Raw genomic sequence first — 19848 nt, forward strand, 5'->3', positions numbered from 1 at the left:
CCACCTATGTTTTTATGACTTACAGAGACGTTACCGGCCCACTATGAATTACTGCCACCCCCTGAGTGTAGGCCCATGCACCACTAGAGGGTGCTTTACAGCCCACTGGTGGTCTGTGGCCCATAGGCTGAGAAACCTTGCTCTAAACTACCACATTTGCAAAAGCTTACTGATTGTGGGGGATTTCCCTGAGGTTGCCAGTCATGATGTCGATGTCGATTCAGTGCACACCAGTGTTAGCTCACATTTACAATAGCTGTGTATATATATATATATATATATATATATATATATATGTATATATGAAGTGCAATATTATTATATAATTTTATATTTTATAATGATATCAACATATATGTTTAACTTATTTTTTTCCCTTTGCACACATATGTAGAAAAAAAAATGAAATGTCAATTTTTAACACTTACATATGTCAAAAATATTTTTTCAAAATTTTCTTTGACTTACATATACATATATGTTAGTATTGGCAGTATATGTAATATTTTGAAAAGTATGCATACATATTTTTCCTTTTCATATGAGACGATCAGAAATTCAACAGCATATGGTGACAGGCTTCACACACAGCCTCTCAGACTGGCTTTCTAAGAGATATATATAAAATACATATATAAACTGGTTGTGACTAAATAGTTTTGCACAAAACAAAAGAGTCATTTAGTCCTACACGACAAGCTCACTGACAAGTCCAGAGGAAGGTCTGGATGTCTAATTGTAGCAGAGGCTAAACATACTCAAACCGTGACAGTGATCGATGCAGCACAGGTGTGCACTCGTACCAAGTAACTGCGGCCAGGTACAGTAAATCATCTGCAAAAACCCACAAAAGCCAATTATGGATGTTCATGCATGATGAACACTTAAATGTCAGTGAATGTTCTGGGTGAAAAGAGAGCTGCCAACTATAATGGAGCGCAGAAAGAAAGCTGAAGCACACTGTGAATAATAAATGGCATATACTATAATGTGTTACATGATAGATACAACACACTGTGTTCAGTCTTATAAAACTAAATTGTTGAAGATACAAACACAAAATGATTCTATTATGAGGCTACAGTTATATAACTTCATAGCTTTCAGCTAATTTGTAGAAAGCTGTAAGAAAGTGAAGAAAGGTCAGGTGTCCAGACTAAAAACAGAGCTGTAGATGATTCTATAACGACTGAGAAAACAGCAGGACATTGAAATTAAGGTTATAATAAAATGAACATCCAGAATGCCTCGTGTTTGACAGATAACCTATCAATAAATCACTGTAAATAGATCACTGCAGAATATAATTTATCATTTAATAAGTTACTGATGTTCCCAAAACCTGAAATCTACAATAAACATCTTAAAAAAACATCTGGTGTCTAGCTTACAGTATTTCCCTCGTAAAGAAATCTGCACTTAAGTGTACTTTTCAAAAATGTGTTTAATATGAAAAGCACATAGCTTTAATATTTACACTTTTAAACATACTTTATTACATACTAAAATTTACTTATGAAAACTTAAGTGTATTTAAATTGCAATTAAGCTGTGGTTAAATATATATTAAATATAAAATATTTTAAATTAGTAGTGCTTCCGAGTGCTTTTTACAAAGTAGATTTAAGTATGTAATAACAGTTTTGTCTACAAATTACATACTTAAATCTACTTAAGAGAAACATAAGTTAGAAAAAAACATCCAAAAGCATAATCAAATGCATTAAATATATATTTATTCATAGCTTAATTACAATATAAATATACTTAAGTTGCACTACTGGATGTACTGATACACTTCAGTGCTGTTATACTGCAACAAAAATGCACTTAAATGCATTCAACTATATTTCATAATCACTACATTTAAACAGATTCAATAAATAAAGTGTATTTAACTGTAACTCTATTAAACATAATTATTATATTCTAAATTGTACAAGTTAAGTTAAATATACTTTTGTTTGTGTGCATTTATTTAATGCATTATGCATGTATTTAAATGCATCTCCTTACAGAATAATAAAGTGTAATTTAATTTATTGTTTAAAATATATTGATATAGTTATAGTCTAATATGTTCGATATATTTCCATAAAAAACATCAAATAAAAGATTACTGTAGTATTCTGTATATACTTTAATATACTATTGATGTACAGTATGCTTCTTTTTGGAAATGCTTCGAACTACATCGGATACATTATTCTTAAATACAACAACAGTAATTATTAATATAAAACTTCTGAACTTATTGATGCTTAATACCGATGTTGATGTTCTCAGACATGGAAACAGCTCAGCGAAACTCTGTGAGTCTTCTTATTAAAAACATAATAAAAATAAATCTGTTCTTAGAGTTACTTTGCATTTTGTTGCCACATGGCAACAGCATGAGACAGCGGGACTGTAGTCTGCAATGCACACAATGAGAGTAAACCCATACACTGCCATTAGACGCAGCCACATTCATCATCCAGGCCTGGAAAAAATATTTGCATTACAGCCAAACATGCCTAAATGTTTTAAGAACAGAAAGAATTATGAAAATAAGTGTATATAATAAAACCACCAACTTAGAATGTAAAATGATGTGAAAATGTCTTTCCGATAGTAGTGTACTAATTTACTCCCTTTGTATGCATTGTAGATTGTAGTTCCATTGTCACAGGCTGTTGCCATATGGCAACAATTATATTTTCTCACTTTATGTAAAACCCCTACAATCTAAACTGGTTTTATTTATGAAAACAGAAACCATAACCTTCCACAGATTGTGTTTCAATTTATTTTCAAAGGTTTTAAAGAATAAGAATTACACTTTGAAGGAGCTTCAGAAGCCTGGCTGCACCATGTCATGTGTATGTGAAAAAAGAAATACAGACTAAAAGGCATGTGATCAGATAAAAGTACATCATGTGATTCAATAAGCCTTCAGATTACTTATATTCCGTCAAGTAAAAAAAGGAAGAAAGAAAGAAAGAAAGAAACAAACAAACAAACAAACAAACAAACAAAGAACGAAAAAGCCACTGTTGCTTTATGGCAACAGCATAAAGTAAAGGGTTTCATTTGGATGTTGGAGGATCTAATCGAATACATGCTGGTGGTAGTTCCTCAGAATTATGAATGTTGTTATAATAAAATAATAATAACTTTTTGTCCATTTTGAAAGAACAGTGATTAAAGGGCCTTTGTCTTACAATTTTTGTGTATTTTATGTTTACCACTGAGGTCCATTTTGATCATTTGTAAGGTTTTATGTACCAAAGAGAGCCATAATTGTTCTCTACATGATCGACCTCTCTTTATTTGCCTGTTGTGGTTATTGATATATGCAAATGAGCTTTGCAGAAACCAGACCAGTTTGAAACACTCCTTAGAACTTTAATGTAAATGGGTGGGGCTAAACTGCTGAAGGCTGAATAGGTAGATATCTGTAAATACATTGTTTTTTGTGACATCACAAAACTTTCACACAACGAGCCTTTTTCCACAGCTGGTTTGCATATATAGGGAGTAAACTGTGTGTTTTGAAACAGTGTTTTAACACTACATCAACCTGCTCCCTTAAAAAGTGAGGAACATTTGGTTTTCAATTATTTGGGCCCTTTTTTACTTTTAAAGTAAAATAAATCTATACTAACTTTTGACAGCAATGGACTATGGCAAGGACTTATGTCAACATCTAGGCCGAATTCAGGCACTAATGAATAGGCCCATCGTCCGTCCTCTAGTCTAGCAGTTGCTGTTGACCAATGGGACAGTCTGGCCAGCATGAGGCCGGCAGAGCAGGTCATTACGAGCCAACAGGAGACCGACTCCAGCGTCCTGCACATCCTTCACTGACTGGTCTGTGCTGCTTGACCGCTGCTTGTTAGGAGATGCCAGAGATTGGAAAGAGTAGAATAGAGCTCCTGCTGGTTCTGTGTCATTTTTACAGTGGGGGAGGATTAATTAAAACATCCAGAGAGGAAGAGTGACTGACACTTGCATACTGAGAGCGGAGAGCATGCTGTTTGCTAGTGTGGAACTGAAAGGCAGCAAAGAATATGAAAGGGAGTTATTGCACAAACCGGCCACAAGGGGGAGGCAAACCTGTAAAGATGAGCCCAGTGCAGTGAAATACCATCTAGTTGAGCGCAATGCATGATTAATTGAAGGCAATAACTGTGGTGTAAAAACAAGTTATGTTACACAGTCATACATCTAAACATATAAAGTTTAAATACAATACTGCTACATAGAAGCATCAGTAGGCCTAAAATTTTATATCTTGCTCGGATTTTATTTTTATTTTGTGGTTTTTGTTTGTTTTTTTTTGTGTGTGACGGCACTGAATCATTGCCTTACGTTGCTTTAAAATATTTTAAACATTTAAATTAAGCCATGAGGGAAATCTCACACAGACATATGTTAAAACACCTACACTAGGTGGCAGTACGTTTCAAGTGATTGCCTACAAATACATAGTCAAGGCATGTATCAAATAAGGCATCTAATAAGGATTTTAAATACCTTTAGAAAGGAAAAAATACTGTTTACGCTAATAACAGTGCGCGATGAGACAACTGTATTTCGTTTTTGGACGATTTTCTCTCAGTAATATGCGCATTTAAGTGCCACAGGAGGTGTGTTTTCTTTTCCCACCCGTTTTCCGACATCTTGGACTACGATTGGCTAGTAGTTCATTCTTATAAGCAGTCCACCAATGCAAGCACAGATGCTGGTGCCGTACTAGTCAATAGCAAGCGCAGGAGGGCGGGGCTTGTCTGAATACGGGTGGAGAAAAGCCGAACTCGTCTCGGCACGGCTTGGCGCTCCATGTGGGTTTGTTAACTCTGAGGCTACGGCAGGTTTAAGGATGCTCCTTTTGGCCAGCCGTCGTGCACCGAGCCTGGGATTAATTCTGGACGACCGAGGTAGTGTGCTGGGGAATATGGTGGCTAGAAAGGACCTGATTAAGAATTAAAAGCAGAAATGCATTCAGCGTGGAGGAGTTGGCACACTGTGTTCAGCGTGAAGCTTCACCCATTGTTTTTTCAGTTAGCCTCTCATTTGTCTGGTGTAATTGGATCTCTCTCTCTCTCCCTCTCTCTCTCTCTCTCTCTCTCTCTCTCTCTCATTGTTCACATCAGGATTTTTTTCTCCCCTTACAGTAAGAGCCTCGCACTGACAATGTGGACATCAGCCGGGAATATATAACACATTTCCACTGGAGGGTTTTGTTTTTCTATCTGCGCATTCACCTCCGTAACCAGAAAGGTAGGACCATCTCTCACCTCTCTCACATTCTCCCTTCTTCTTATAATAAATGTAGTTTTTATCTTCTGTCTAATTCGCCGCGAGCGAAAGTGTGCACGAACGACGTTGTCTGACTTCCAAGAGATGTCCCATAGTGGGCAATGCAGTAAGGCTGCTCGATTATGGCAAAAATCAGAATCACGATTATTTTGCTCAGTATTGAGATCACGATTGTTTAACACGATTAATCATCGATTTTGGAAACATTATGCGTTTTTAGGACTTAAAAAAAAGTTGTTTTTTTAACAGTGTATTTCCTTGAACTTTCAATATAAATCAATAGAAAGACGAATAAAAAATGTACAAAAATAATAAAAATATATAATATATACGTATTTAAATAAATAATGTAATAATAATAATAAATGAAATAAATATCAAAATAAAAAAATACGCATGTCCACAATGTACTTAAATCTACTAAACATATTTTTAAAAAAATAATTAAACACAAATAAATTAGACCAAATAAATTAGATGAGTTTGGGGTTTTAGGGAGGGGCAAAAGCACACCACTATAAAGGAAAGGGGTGCGCTGGTTTTATAGCTCAAGACAAAATTGCAAAATGTGCGTCACATAATTGTTTCATTTCGATTATCTTGATTTTATAATCATTGGAAGCCAAAATTGTTACTGGAAATAAAATCTGATTAATCGCCCAGCCCTACGATGCAGTGTTACAACACATAAAAATGTCTTACTCATTAGCACAACTTTTAAGAACCTGCCTGAGATGTTCAGATGTTCAGCATTAAGGACAATTATCATGGACATTGGAGCTTCTTCTGGATCCTGCTAACAGGTTATCGGATTTAAACAGAAGCCCCTTTATTTGAGGCTCCAAGCTGGATTTATGGCAGTCAGTGAGCTCCGATTTGTTACGCCGTCATGTGGACCTTGGTTAGCCGAGGCAGAGCAGCCTGAAGCCGGTGAATGTGCAGCGCCTGATCGCAGTCACAGCTCCGGGCTTTGGGTGGCAGATGGCCGTGGGCCTGACAGATGTTCGTACATTTTGACAGTAGTTTGGTGAGAATGGGGCAACCACTCATCTCCATTGTTGGCTGAAGATGCGAAGGAGGAGGAAAATGGGAAGAAAAACTGACACAGCAAATGTTCAAAGATTGTCCCATGGGGTGGAAGTGCATGCATGACAGACGTTACATTTGGCCGTCTAATTTGATTACGAAGCCTTTAACAGATTGCACTGACCAAGCCAGATTTTGCTGAGAACAGTTATACTCAATAATTTTATCCTCCCTGATATTCAGAGTCATGTATTCTTTAATACTAGTTCACTAGTTTTGAGTTAGCTGGGTGGTCTTTGCACATTTGACTAGAGTAGGAAAAATATTGGCCTTTTATTAAAGGGGAGCCCCACTGATTTCTCAACAGTTCTACATAATTAAATGATTGAGATGTGAACAAAGCTATTCAGAGTGGTTTGGTATGAAATGCTTCGTTCTAGAGACACTTGCCAAGTCGGAATTGTTCACAGTGGTGGTGATAGGAACCAGACGTCCACCTCCAAAAGCCCCCTTACAGAAAGTTATTACATGGACTGGTTAGATATATGCTGCTTGATTTCTGACACATTGTTTTATGATAGTTTTGGCTTTGAAGTATTTAAATCCATTTATTTTAATCCATTCCTGGTGGAGGGGTACATGTAGGGTGTTGCAGGGCAAAATAGTCCCCAAAGAAAACTTATTTTTTCTGATTTATGATTATTTTACCATCATCAACATTGCATATAAAAACTCAGAAGACACATGTGGGTTCACTGGTGGTTTTGGATAGTAAATAAAATGGACATATTTGTGTTGTAGACGTGGTGACCCCTGGTTCCTATCACCACCACTGTAAATTTCTATTAAAAAGTCTATTTCTGTAGTTTCTCTACAATGAACCATTTCATGTCAAACCATTGTAGGTGGCTTTATATACATGGATTTATATTGTATAGTGGAGAGGGAGGTGAAATGAGCCAGCTTTACACATTTTGTATCATTGCTACATTATTATTACAGTTTTACGTTTACACCACTTACAGGTTACGATGTTGTTGAACTACTGTTGGGAAATAATTGTAGTTAAATATTAGCATTTTAAAAATGCACCTATAAAAAGTGGTAACTAAAAGGAGTAAAAGGATACATTTTTTGGGCACCTGCTCATACCAGGTGCAATAATAATCTATTTATGATGGCTCATTATGAAAACAATGCATACATTGTGTTAATTGTAAGAAATAGCATAGCCTAGACAAACTGTCGGTAGCACAGTGTTTAACTTAGGCCACAGCTTCAGGCGTAAACCTAATAGGAACAGTAATGCATTTGACATAAGTAAACTGCTGTGACCTAAATAGCACTGTTTCAGACTGAACTGATCAGAAAATTTGAAAAACGGGTGGAATTCCCCTGACTTTGATGTGCTCCATGGACTGGGTTTCCATAATAATGTATTTTTTCTTAAAAAAACAATCCCACTTTTATTTAGGTTGTATCTGAACAAGCCTAAACATATTCAGTATGTACCTAAACTAATCAAGAGGTGCAGTATGTATTTATAATACAGCCATTCAAGAGGCTGTGTGAAGTCCCGTCTGCGTTTGGAGAAGAAAAGAGACTTTGTGTGAAGGCTGTTTTGTCTGCTGGACTAAAGGACACGTGAAAAGCAAATGCCCTTATTTCAAAGATAAGTGTTTGAGGTTGCTTTGACTTTTAGCGGAAACTGACTGTTTTTGAACTGAATGCTTTGAGTGGAGATGCATCACGGGTGACGCAGTCGGCATGAAATGATGGGTGAAACTGGTCGGGAGGGGGAGGGGGGGTCAGGATTAGGGCTAGGTTTATTTTTGTGTTTTTAAGTCCTTTCCTTAGAACTCCATTATACAGCACCCTCTCAGTGCTTACAGCTGCGCTGAAAGCGAAACATGAAAGTAGCCTCAAAATGTCCACCGAGCAGCGAGGCCCTTTGAACGTCACTACTTGATATTTGGATCAACCCAAGCTCTGACTAAGTGCCTTTTTTGGAGAAATGCGCAGTTGCATTCAAGTAATTGTCCCTGTTAGATGCACGGCGGAACTGTAGCAAATGACATTAGCTCTGGTCTCAGATTAAACCCTCTTGTCAGCATAAGACCCCACTTAAGAATATTCTTCCAGAGCATATATATATATATATATAATATATATATATATATATATGTATTTGATATTTTTTTCCTCATGAAAAATAATTGTTTTGCATTGGAGCATGGGGCATTAGGCTTGCATACTGAGTCATGTAGTAAGAAGGGTAGCTGGAGGGCCAAAGCGTTCTGAGATGTAAGTTAATTTAGTAGATCTCATTCCTGTGCTTTGGTTTTCTTATTAAAAGACCCTAACAGAACCACAGCTGCAGCAGGGCTAATCACTGAGCCCAGAATTCTTGATAATCTCTCACTACCCGACTCGATTGAGATTCTGAGAGCAGGCCCCGTCCAGTTTTGCTCAGAAGACACCTCAGTGACTGCATTCCTGCACTGCAATTCTTCCCTGTCTGCTAAACGTGAAAATAATCATACTTACAATTGTAATTCTTCGGAATTCCTTCTGAACATTTGCTTATGCATGTTCTCATGAAATAATATGTGGTTCAGGCAAGGAAAACACTTGAATTCTTTCATGATATTGACAGATTGATAACTTTGGCTTCATACTATCAGATTCTGTATTAACGTCTTGATTTAATTTAATGTATTTTAGCTTTTAAGGCACTGCTGTTTGTTGCAGTTGTGCCTATAAGGGAACATGTAGCACATCATCACTGAAGATGACACTAACTGAGCTTTATTGAGTCTGTGCTGGGCTGAGGTCTGTGTCAGACTCATTTCTTCAAAATCTCAAACCAGAATACTATTTCTGATGAAACGGCATTGCAGGCAGCTATCAGTAATCCAGCGATTCTGATAAGGATGTGGTTTCACTTAGCAGCGACTGTAGATTTTGAGAGCATATGCATGGCATAAATGCATGTGATTAATGCAAATTCGCCTTGGTTTTTTTTTTTCTTGTTTATTTTCTCCTCCGGTGTTTGTAGTTCAAAGCTAAGCTTGGCGCATCACAGAGGCCTAAGGCGGGTAGTAGTGGAGGCAGAGTTGATCATCTGTAAGTGGTGCTTTATCAAAGAGAGTTCAGTAGAGATATCGATCATTTGCCTGTACAGTGGCATCAGTAGCCAGTGCCTCAGGCTTGCAATGTGACTTCCAGGATTAGAAAGCTAAAAGGGTACAGGGTTTGACTGGAAATCCTCTTTCATTTTTATTAAGATTTTACTAAAAATCCTGAAAAACATTCCAGAAGAAATTATAATTTACTTGATTAATGCACTACAGTGAATTGCCTGAAAGCTTTATAGCATGAAGATCATTATATGATGGAATAGAACCACTTACGGAAGCTCATTCTTGAGTCTCTAGTGGGTCCTGTTGTCTTTGTATGTTCTTGATTTATAGGGCCCAAATTTTCCTCACCTTTTTTGAAAGGAAAAAGTCGTATGGTTGGTTTGTAAATATTAAAGTATTAATACCTGCTGTCCATACAGCCCATAAATGGAAATTAAGCTGAGAAAACGCCTCAAATTCCTTGATTTTGTGCATTTACGTCTATCCACCTTTTCAGCCTACACAAGTTTAGCTCCACCCATTCACCCTGAAGTTATAAGGAGTGTTTCAACTCAGGCTGCTTTCTGAATGAGGCACAATGCAACTCAACCAGTCAGAACACAGCTCATTTACATATGTCTTAAAGGCGCAGTAACAAAAACAGCCTGTATAGTTGTAAGGGATAAAGAGAGCTTGGCAAACAGTCATGTAGACATGAATTATGATACTGGAAAAAATGTAGGATACAAACACTTAGTCATCTCACAACATATCACCGACAAATAGAATCAGACCCCCAATACAAAATGACCACTAGTTTTCCACCAGTTCTTCCTCAAACACAACTTCCTTCTGCCAGCTGAGTCACGGGTGTGTTTTCCTACATGGTTCATTTATAGGTCTGGTTCCATGTTTTAAATTTTGTTGGCAGACGGAACATTCCAGATTTAAAGAGGCTTTTTCTGGCAGGGCTGTCAAGCACCTTGCTCACGGGGCCATTGTGTAAATGCTGGACATCGTGAACTGTTGTTTGATCAAACGGCTGAAGCATTGAGCTACTTGTGAACTAACAATTTAATGCTAGGCCACCTGAGCATAACCTGGAAAAAGATTAACTAAATTCCGTTTTCCCCCAAGCCAATGAGCGCCTCGATTTAAAAGCCGTCTTCAGGAATGCAGCGCCTCTTTATTTCGTCAGCTTATCAGCCAGCTCCTAATTTAACGGTGAGGTTGTTGCTTTTGTCTGGAGACCAGGTCTAAACTTAGAGCTTGTTCTCTCTCTCGCGCTTGTTGTTTGCCACTCATATCCACTTCAATTGGAATTCTTTCCCCATCAGTGTCAAAGCTCCCCCTCCCCACCCACTCTTCTCTCTCGCACACACGCTGTCAGTGTTGCTGCCTTTGCTTCAAACTTTCCCCAAGCCTCTTTGATATGTTGCTTTGCAAGAAGGTGTAGCAATTTAGGGCTTGGAAAGCGTTCGTACCGCAGCGTGACGCATCCCTGTTCTTTCGTGTCGCACCCCTGTTTCCAAGCAGGCCGTAATTATAATCTAAAAAGATGAAGATATGTTTTGAAAACATGAATAAGACTTTTGACCTGCTTTGAAACGAGCATGAGAATGAAAGACATGCTGTTGTCATGCTAAAAGAACACAGAGTTACTTGTGGGCTTGTACAATTGTCGACTGGTGGCGTTAGCAGGGCTTGTGTAATATTTCACTTAGTCTTTATAAGCCTGTAATGTACATTATTCAACAGAGCTGGCCTTTATGTAGAGAGTCAAAATGTATATTGTTCTTGGTGAGCTAGTGCCAGAGTGCATAGAAGACAATCTACCATTTTGAACAAACAGCTTCTTCTTTGCTGTGTGAGAGATTGAGGTCATTGTTAATTGAAACTCAGACACATGTTAATTAGTGTGAGATTTTTTTCCCCCTTGAATCTCCCTAATCACCACTGTCCTTCATTAAATCATGTTCTTTTCATTGCAACGTGTGCGAGCTATGTACTCCACTAAAAATGAGTTTAAAGGATCCTTAATATAAAGACAGACCCCAAAATAGATATTCAGCTAATGATGTGAAGATGGGCAAGATTTATTTGCTTTATTCTAATTACTCATTCTTTCATATTATTTAGATAGAATTACAACAGGATAGATTACAGCAGGATCTTCATGTTAGAAAACTTATGTTTTATGATTTATAACAAATGTTTTATGTGAAGACATATTCGATCATTTTTTTTTCAACTGTTATTTTAATTTTGTGTCTATCTCCCAAATACAAGCCAATATCACCCGTTAGGATGTTCGTTTTGGCCCACCTAAAAGCTATCCTGACTCAACCCTCTCATCCAGTGAGAGAACATACATATTTTTATACTGTATAGCTTATTAAATCTTTTTTTTCCTTTTCCAATTTGTGTTTTGTATAACATAGTGTAGTGAAATGTTATAAAGGTTATAGAACATATAATACTTTATTATAACATTATAAAAAATTGTTTTAAAAACTCAATTTAAACCTGCCTACCATCTTTATTTATATGTTGTTTTGTCTTTTTGACCCTCGGGCCCACCAGAAACTTTGGCCCCCACAAGGCAAAGTTTTGGCACCCCTATTCTAAAGGGACTGTGTGCTTATTTATTTACCAATTTTTCAGAAACAGCAAATCAAATCAAACAAGTTTTTGCTTCAAACAAGCCTGAATTGCAAGTTTTAGGACATAAATGAAATATTTGGATGCTGCTGCTGTGCCTACACCAAAATGCTGTTGCATGCTTGTGTGTAACTCATTGTATTAAATAGCCAGTTTTAATATACCACTTTATTAGATTCATGCTATTGAAATAGGCAAAAAATATGAGTTTGGTCTGTGAAAGACCAAATAATGTTATTTATTTTGGAACTTTAGCTTATAAAAAGTACTGGTATAAAATTGGTCATGAGCCAGTGTGGATCCTGATCTACCACTGCCACCTTGGAGAGTTCATATCCAACACACCTGGCTCTAATATTCAGATGAGCCTTCATTACCTGGATCAGTGTGCTAGATTAGCACTAGGGCTAAACTCTGCAGGGTGGTAGATCTCCAGGCCCAGGATTAAGCAGCCCTGCTGTAAAGAAATCTGTATCAGCATCAGCCATAAAAATTTTGATAGATGCACCTAAAGCCTCTATGATGACAGCTAATCAAGAACCATGCAAGTTAGTGAGCGAGGCTGGGAGCTTTTTATGATATAATTGATCTGACACGTGTGTAAAACACCTGTTCTGCCAAACAGTATGGCTGCCATTCTCGATTGCAATCAGGTACCAGGGAGCTGTCGTGGCGTGTCCAACTAGTGTGACACCTATTTCCTGCATTCAGAAGCCAAACGTTCATTTTCCGAAGCTCTTTGGTGAATTTTCCAGTGATCACATTTAGAAATCCCAGTATTCACCTCACAGCCCCTCTATGTCCTTTACCACAAGATTTGCTCATACATGACTGCTGTCTGTGCTTTGAAGATTGGCTATGGCACATTGTCCCTAGCTTTGAGAGCTAGCCACTTGTAGTGCTTTTTTCCTTTCCATATTAGCGCTTGAGAGAGAGTAAGTGTTGGGGAGGGGGATAGCATGGACCTCTGGGCTTTCTGCTGCTGGAGGCAAATGAAAGAAGCAGTGAGAAGAAGGAAAAAGGAGGACTCGTTTCAAAGCACTCAGTATTCTCAGAGGGACAGCCGAGTGCATTGGAAGAGAGCTGAAATCCGCCATCAGATTGTGGGGGTGAGGGGGTTACAGGTTAATAACTGACTAGAGGGAACATGGGAGGGGAGAGAACTCGAGCTCTTTTGTCTTGTCCTGTAACTGGTGGGTCCAGGAGAGCATTGAGATCCACATACATGGTCAGCTGGTAGCACAGAATGGGACATGGATACAAGGGTTTGTGCAAATTCATTATGCTAGTGCTTTTACCCTTTAAGCTCTTGTCAGTTTGAGTATGATTGATGATATTTAGTAGGTGCGTATGTGTTAGTTAAACACTCATAATCAGTCATCGGAGTGTGTTTGTAATTAGTGGAATCTGTGCTTCTCGCCTCCGGTTGAGTAATCAGTTTTGCCTGTGTGGCTACTTTCTGATGATTCTGAAAAACTGTTTGGTAAACGACAGACAATATAAGGGAAAGTACTGCGGCGTCCACCACACGCCAGGGGCATAGTCTGCAAAACTGCACCCTAAGCTCCGCCCCCTCTGCTGAAAGAGACCTTTACTGTTTTTATGTTAGTGTTGTCAGTTGTTACGTTCAGATGTGTGTATATGTTGACTGTGTTATTTAGTGTCAGGCTTGGATGAGATTGAGTGAAGGTTAGTGTATCTACCATAAGGAGGAAACGTATGGCTAAAAGTGACCTTTCGCTCCCTCTACTCCGACGCCACAGTACAAAGGAGTGTCCCAATACAGTGGATCACATTGCTTCGTTCAATACAAGCCCTTCGATTTAATTCGCATAGACACTGAAGGATACATTCAACAGGCTGGAGCAAATAACATGCTCATTTTAATACTGATTATCTTGCATGAAATATAATAAAAACCAAACAAGCCTGAGGAAAATGAGGGTAGACTATCCCTCCTCTTTCTCTTTTAAGTCAGAATCAGGTGCAGGGAGGAAAAGCACAGAGTTAATATTAGCTCATTGTGTATATATATTATTGTATTTTTATAGTGCTGAATGCTCTACCAAACTGTAAATGGAAAAAAATGAACATAAGGCAAATCAGAAGTTAAATAATTTATTGTATCGTGTTGTATTGAAATATATATTAAGAATTTTGTAAATTGTTAAACCCCTGGAAAATATTTTATATTTTTATTTTATATATTGTGTATAATAGTTATATACAAATTTAGATAGATAGATAGATAGATAGATTGATGGATAAATAGATACATGGGTAGATACATAGATAGATAGTCAGACAATTTGATTTCTTTCGCCCAATTTCTCAGTTATGGATAAAAACGTCTGTAACATCTAAAACTGTCCATTGTGGATCATAATTACTGGAGTGAATGAAACATGTCAGTGAGCAAAAACAAGCCTGGAGCCCAATAGGCCTCCAATCATCCGCGTAATCGAGTTGAACGTGGGTGTCGTTCTTATCTCTAACATACAACTTTGCAGGAGGATCTAGGTCAAATGGTGCGTAATGTTAAGGGGGCCAGTCAAGACTACCATCATTGTTAGTCCTCCCCTTTTCTGAAATTGGGTTATCCCGTCTCCCCCAACAAAAACTTGCCTTGTTCCCTTATCCATTATGCCCCATTCAGGCATGGCCGCACAATTATGTCAAGCCAAGCCAAGACTGGAACGAGCAAGTTCTGGCTTTATGGAGCCATGTGGGAGATTGTGGGAGAACTAGAGACTGTTTCCCAGACAGAGCTTGTTTTCTCATTCATGTGCAGCGCCTCAAGAGTCAGACCGTCTCCCAAACCGTGGTGATAGTGACCTGTATGAAAAATCCAAGCTATAGCCCCAGGGCTCTTAAATTGGCTGACATAGAGGCATCTGGACACGTATGACCTACGAGCACTACCAATGCATCGCCCTCCTCATCCATCTCTGCTCCTCAATCAAGGGACCACAGGTGACACAGACAAATGTCCAGCATTTTTATTTTTTACTAGTGGGGCATGCTGACAGGAGTGTGAACAAGGTTGTGTTACTACATGAAGCAGGGATGAGGTGTGGGACGGGGGTTGCTTCCCCATTGATTCCATCTTTAATTAAGTTTTTGTGTGGCGGAATATTCAATGAGGTGGGCCAATCTGAAAGAGCAGGGCTGTGCGCGGCAAAGTGGCGCTTCTGGAAATTTCCCCAAGCTTATCAAAAGGTACAAATTAATCCTCGGGCACGTCTAAAACCCACTTCCCCGGCTCCTTCCTTTGGGAGGCGATAGTCCCATTTGAAATCTTAATCTTTCTTTAAGAGACAAAGCAGCTGCTCCAACCTTTTCATGAGACAGCCGAGTGAACTCAACATCTCGTCTTGTCTCTCTTTGTCACGGAAGTAGACTCGGTAATAGGACACTGTGAACAGCTTGCACAAGAAAGACATTCTTCATATTTTTTGCTCAGCTGCATAGCCAAACGAATGACCATGGCTAAAGACTTGGCAATAATGGATGCTTACATGTCATGAAGAATGCTCCTACGGCCCTGAGCAGTGGCGGGGGTTGGGATTGCGTGGGTGCATGCATGCACATCTTTATTCACTGGCGCGTCAGTGGGATCCGTGCGATGACAGTACGGCCACTGTGCTAGCCTCCGCCCGTCATTCCCCAGCTCACAAGGGGCAGCTTTGTGTGCGTGTCAGCCCCGGCATGGCATAGCACAAAGACGGAGATGAGGCGATCCAGGGCCCAGGACGGAGAGAGATGACTACTCTTTCTGTACCTCTCTTTTACCACTGGCTCCTGGATCCATTCGTTCCAAGTAAGAGTGGAGTGATTGAGAGGGGGATAGAGATAGGGGACAGCAGAGAGAGAGAGAGAGAGAGAGAGAGGGAGGGAAAAAAAGGGGAAAAGGCAGGTGATCCTGCCAAGTCGGCAGGCAGCATCCATCCCCGTCCTGGATTTAATATCCTAATGTGCTCTTGGAATCGCAGATCTAATAAGGAAGGAGAGAGAGAGGGAGAGAGAGAGAGAGAGAGTAGGAGGCCTTTTTCAATAATGAAAACTGGCCAGAGATCTCTCAAGCAACCAGAGAGATGGGGGGCGGGGGGGTTGGGTAGGGAGGGGCGAGGCCCTCCATAAATTACCCAGCCTAGAGTGACACATGCATCTCCAAAGGCTATTAGAAATGCCAATAACTGGGCTCATTTGTACAGCAAAGATGCAGCAGTAGCAGGCAAAAGGGCTTTTCTGGGTGGAAATCTCTACACTGAAGCACTGCTGACTTAGAGCAGCGATCTGCTCTATTTGAAATCCTCAACCTCTGTGAGACTGTAGACATCAGTTCAAGAGCTGTTTTAAAAAACAGATCCTGCTAGACAATATAAGCATACTTTTCAATATATGACACATGAGATCATGTTTCTTGTGTGAGAATTTTAATAAGTAGGGCTTCAGATTCCAGATTTCATCATCTTTCTTCTTTCTTTTCATCTTTTCATTTTGTCCCTTATGTGGTTCTCTTGGATTTATTTTTTATGAATTTTGCTTTTTTTACTGTACGTAAGTGTGGAAACATGGCAGTAACAAACAATAGAGAACTTGCTCCTTCCATACTTTCCCTAAAACTGCTGTAATAACGTATCTGTTATTTTAAGAATTAAAATAATATCCATTTCTAGCAGTTCGGATATACTGAGGTTTTGAAAAGAATATCAACTGATATGGAACGGAAAGCACATATTGTTTTCTGTAATGAAGATGCTATTAATCATAATATAGCATCGATATTTCTTGGATGTGTAAAGCCACTCCCAACAACGTATATCACGAAAAAATTCTTGAAGGTGGTCTGTGTTTTGCAAAACAAAATCTTAATTTTTAACCCTAATAGTAAGAAATGTTCACAAATTTATTTATACATTTAATTTGAATTTCATTAACGGACTCACTCGTGTTAAGCAAGTTTAAAGATTCTTCACAAGAGGAGATGATTAGCATAGTTTGGATTCGCTGAAAGAGAGGAAACGTGCATGAACCCACACCAGCAGGATCTCCTGAATCACCAGTTGAGCCGCAGTATCACTGCCTAGTTTCCATAGATTTCCATGTTTATATCTGAAATCTATTTTTACGTCTCAATTCCGATTTTTTTTGCGTTGCCCCATATAGGGTCTTCACGTCTTACTTCATTTACGTGTACATTTACAGCATTTGGAAGACGTTATCCAGAGCCACGTACAGAAGTTCTTTGTTGTCTACATGGAAAACTTGTGCGTATAGGTCAGTTTCTAATCCTTTTATCTTACACTGTCACTCATTTCTGTCCATCGCAGACAAGACTCACTCAATCTCTCTCTCAGTTTGATGGCCTTGTGGTCCTCACTCCTTGTGTATACATGTCTGCGCCGGTAATTACCCAGCAGATCTCTTTGTTATTAAGCACAGAGGATGTGGTGTCAGTATGAATTAGGGATGAGACAGCCCTGAAGCTGATGGCTGCGCTCATTTTTGAAGATATAATCATCTTCCCTCATGGCACTGGCTCTACGCCATGCTACGCACACCCTTCTTCCCCCACTCTTTGCATCCTAATACAACCCCATCGCTGCCATTATCTCGGCAGGTTTCTCCAAAATGAATCGATTATGCTGACCTACTTCCTGTTATGGGTTTATAGGCAAACAAAGGCTACATAAAGGATTGTGTGCACACAGATGTCTTTTGGAAATGATTAAAGACTGAATGAGGAGTGTGAGATCTTCTGCGGTTGCCGCTAAGATGTAATCCTAGTGTAGTCTTAAGGATTGTGCCACAAGCATGAATTCAAACTCAGAAAGATGGATTTCAACAGTCCTCTCATACTGTTTTTCTACTTGCTTTCATTCTCTTTGCCAGCCCAGTGAAACACTCCAGCTTGTCAAACTTATCAGTTCGCTTTCTAAAAATAAATGACCCCGACGATCAGGCCATCGTCTTTTGGGACTGAGAAGACTGTGCTTTGTGTTTCTGAGGCAGAAAGGTAGCACCAGCGTATGGTGACAAAATGAGGCAACAATACATTACAGCAGATGATAGAAGAAAGAAAAAGATAACAGAGATGGCAGGTAGGGGGATGCATGCGCTCATGGCTTCAGCTTTTCAACAAACCTTGATCTCCTCTTGAGGCAGCAGAGCGGAGAATAACAGCACAGAGTGTAATGTATGTGTGTACAGGCCCATATTCGCCTGTTTACTTTTGTACCCGTAGTTCATATCTGCATTAGCGCTCAAGTTTCCTCTGTGCTCTATTGTGGGTGGCCATGCATGCTAGGTAACAGCGGTGGCTGCGGAGGAGACGGCATCGAGCCCACTTGTCATGCTAGTGGGCTCACACAGCACGGCTGGATGCCTCTCGCACGCTTTGATCAAGTCCCGAACCCAGGCGCTCTCACATCACGCTCCCCCCACATCGAGGGAGATTGCTACAGGTTACCTAAGCATCTGACAGTCTTCCCACCCTCCCAGAAAAAGCCCAGTCACTTTCTCTTTAATGGCCTGCACAGGGTTTCGAGAAGGCATCACGGGTTGCTATGCACATGGTCTAGAATCGCAGAGGTTTCTCCTCCCTCGATGCCCCCCCCTGCCTCCCACTATATCCGGTTTGCCGGCACCGTGACAGCGGCCACTGCTAACGCCTGCTAAAAGCGGCTGGCTTTTCCTAGCAGTGGCTAATCTCACTCGGCTTTTTCCCTGCGTTTTGGCCGGTCGCAAAGCCAGCACCTAAATAACTGCTCGGGCTTTGTTGTGCGGTTCCTGGGACTGTGGCAGTCAGGCGGGTGGTTGAAAGTTAAACGAGAGACTCCATGTTTTTTTGCCACGGTGGCTAAATCTCCAGAGGTTTGTCAGAAAAGCAATGCAGGGACAACAAATATATTTATGCCTTTCAATGCAGGTCAGAGAGCTTCAGCATTCCGCAACGGCATGTTTTTGTTTGCAGGTTTTCGTGGGGCGGGAGGGGGCACTTTTTTTTTCTCACTCCCTTCTGCCAGCCGAGTGCCTAAAATATTTAACAAGGCTCGTGCTATTTTTGGTTTGCTGCTGCTCTCTCCTCCTCTGTATGTGCGTGTGGTCCCCCCCACCCCCCACCGTCGCTACCCTTATCCAGTCCATGATGCCATGGCAGTGACTTTCACTCTGGGAGGGATCTACGACTCTGCCCAGGACAGGGAGGGCAGCGGAGGTGGCGGCGACTATGCGGTGGCCCAAACATGCATCGGTAACCTCTAATCAGACGCCGTTCGGTCGCGTGCGAGGCTGAAGATCGACGGAATGCAAATAGTGCGCTAGTCACGCGTGCACTGTTCAGTCAGGGCTCACAGCCTAGTGGCGTGCATGTTAATCAGATTTAGGAGCATCCCAGATCTTTTTCCCCCGGTTTTATTTTTTTCCTGTCTCATCCTTGTTGTTTCAACCCCCTCCCCAGCATGCCCTGCACCTGTCGATCAATGTGACAGACAGATGGGGTATTGCAGTTAGAGAATCTGCATGAAAATCTGCTGTTATCTCAGACCCAGGGGCCAGGAACCTGTATTTAGAACAGTCTCAAGCGTAATGACATTAACTATTACTCTGTTTAATAGATAAGGTATGGCTAAGCAATCATGCTATGTAAGCAAACAACAGCTGCCGTAATCATCCTTTGACAGTGCAGTATAGGGGGATAATGTAAGAACAGTTAAGCAAATATGATCTAGGA

General features: G+C 39.9%; 1 protein-coding gene across 4 annotated transcripts in view; it reads left to right on the forward strand.

Moving 5' to 3' along the window:
• The first annotated feature begins 4798 nt into the window (after positions 1 to 4798).
• The window catches only part of pcbp4 (poly(rC) binding protein 4), a 106814-nt gene continuing 91764 nt past the window's right edge, over positions 4799 to 19848 (forward strand). For 3 of the 4 annotated variants that reach the window (XM_036559314.1, XM_036559317.1, XM_036559318.1), the window contains exons 1-2: positions 4799 to 4922; positions 5160 to 5265. The gene's annotated coding sequence lies outside the window, so the exon portion shown is untranslated. Of the gene's footprint in view, positions 4923 to 5159; positions 5266 to 13291; positions 13379 to 19848 lie in introns of those variants that run through there. The other variant, XM_036559315.1, reaches the window with a different exon arrangement.

Source organism: Colossoma macropomum, unplaced genomic scaffold (assembly GCF_904425465.1).
Source record: "Colossoma macropomum unplaced genomic scaffold, Colossoma_macropomum, whole genome shotgun sequence".
Lineage (NCBI taxonomy): Eukaryota > Metazoa > Chordata > Actinopteri > Characiformes > Serrasalmidae > Colossoma > Colossoma macropomum.